This window comes from Phascolarctos cinereus, unplaced genomic scaffold (assembly GCF_003287225.1).
Source record: "Phascolarctos cinereus isolate Bilbo 61053 unplaced genomic scaffold, phaCin_HiC Scaffold_4;HRSCAF=312, whole genome shotgun sequence".
In the NCBI taxonomy this organism is placed as follows: domain Eukaryota; kingdom Metazoa; phylum Chordata; class Mammalia; order Diprotodontia; family Phascolarctidae; genus Phascolarctos; species Phascolarctos cinereus.
In genome coordinates this window covers 703301767-703303926 of record NW_027555847.1, presented here as the reverse complement: position 1 = coordinate 703303926, position 2160 = coordinate 703301767, and the positions used below count along the sequence as shown (strand labels likewise).

Here is a 2160-nt window from a genome sequence, read left to right as displayed (position 1 = left end):
GGCTGATACACCCACCTACATGGATACACACACACACTCACACACACACACACACACACTGACACTAACATACACACTCATTCACATAGACACACACAAGGCCACATGCATACACATTGAGGCAGGGCCAGCATTCAGTCACGCTCTTCCCCTGTGAAGACTAGGGTTGCTAAGTAACTCTAGTATTATTTCATCAGCAAATGCATATGAATTGTGTTGATGTACACCACGGTCTCCTCCTTCTTCTGCCCTCCCCACACATGCACACAAACACACCTCCCCTTAACCCCAAAGGTAGTCAGCTCAGAAACAGCAAGGAGGGAGGGGAGAGCTTCTCACTAACTCAGGTTCCAGTGAATCAGCTCTGCCTCCTCTGAACCCTCCACCTAGAGCTAGAATTCATTTGAACAGAAACAAAAATGCTCACAAGTCCCCATCTTCCTCTTTGTCCCCAATTCCCTAGCTGCAGGAGGATTCCTTTCCATATGCAAAGCAATCTTCCAAGGCCAATTAAATCCCTCTCCCGGCAGGGGCCCAAGATGGCGGCCAGCCGTTACCGGCGTTTCCTCAAGCTCTGTGAGGAATGGCCTTTGGACGAGACCAAACGGGGCCGAGACTTGGGCGCTTACCTGCGGCAGCGGGTGGCGCAGGCCTTTCGGGAGGAAGAGAACACCCAGATTGCTGAGCCTGAGACCTGTGACCACGTGTACGAGAGCTTAGCACGACTTCATTCAAACTATTACAAACACAAATATCCACGCCCAAGAGACACCTGCTTCAGTGGACTAACAGTGGAAGGATGCAGGATTGTACTAGCTACAGATAGCTTGGAAGAATTTAAGGAACTGAATAAAGGCTTATGGAAAAAACTTCAAGATAAGTTCTCAACCAAGAGTCTGGATGAGAAAACTAAGGTGTAGCCTGTGTCTTTGTCCTCCCCGTGTACATAAGTGTGAAGCCTTGTATATTGCCAAGAATAAAACTGTCCCTCCTTCTATCTTAAAAAAAAAAAAATCCCTCTCCCTCCCTTGTCCAGGAATAGATTTGAACTACCTATTCCACCAAGGCAAGAATCCTCAGTATCCTGTATGTCATCAGCCTCCAGATTGTCTCACAAACACTGAACTGTCTGTGCTTCTGTAAGAAAGTGTGGATTTTTTTTAAAATTTGAGAGGAAGGAGTACAGGCCAAAAAGAAGGGATTTCAGAACTGTTTATAACTTCATTCATTAATTGAAAAAACATTGACTAGACATATACTATAGGCTCAGCACTTGTACATACAGGACACTCTATTTCCCATCATTGAACTAACTGTAACTTATTCATGAAATGTTCTCCCTTCCCGTTACCACCTGTTATAATTCCTGGTTTCTTTTCAAGACTCAGTTCAGTCTCATTCTGCAGAAGGCCTTTCCTAGTCCCACCCCACCCCCCATGCCTTCCCTTTCAAGGGTACCATAAGGTATCTGATTGGTTTCTTTTAATAGTATTTTATGTATTTCCCCAATTACATGTCAAGATAATTTTTAGCACTCATTTTTACAACATTTTGAGTTTCAAATTTTCTCCATCCCTCCCTCCCCTTCCCCCTTCTGAAAATTGTAGGCAACTTGATATAGGTTATAGATATCTATATAGATATCTATAAACATCTATATAGATATAGATATATAGATATACACATATATATGCTATCATATAAAACATTTCCGTCTTAGTAAGGTATCTGTTTTTATACAAGTCTTGTAAATCCCTATATAAGGATGTTGCTATGTATGGACATGTGGTCTCTGCATTGTGATGTAAGATAACGACTTTTGATTTGTATCTCCATCATCTAACACAGCGCCTGGAGTGTAAATGCTTTGTTATTTGTTTGCTTGCTCACTTGATCATACTAGAGGCTGAATGTACAAAGATCTGAGTCCTCTACCCTCAAGGAGTTTACATTCTACTAAGGAATTTCAGCCCTTCCCTCTCTATTTCCCCACCCCCCCACCATATCTCATGGGATATGGGAAGCAGGAAAACCTCAGTCATTTACCCTCTATCATGATCAGTCATACTCTGTCCTCCCAGGAGCTGGTGCTGTCACTGATTTCCCAATCCAGATTGTTCCTACTAAAAGGCTATTCTTCGCCTCTTTATTTCTTCCAAG

At 43.0% G+C, this 2160-nt stretch overlaps 1 pseudogene; it reads left to right on the top strand.

Annotated features, from left to right (window-relative positions):
- Window positions 1-494: 494 nt before the first annotated feature.
- On the top strand, window positions 495-976 carry LOC110222745 (ubiquinol-cytochrome c reductase complex assembly factor 2 pseudogene; annotated as a pseudogene).
- The last annotated feature ends 1184 nt before the right edge of the window (window positions 977-2160 follow it).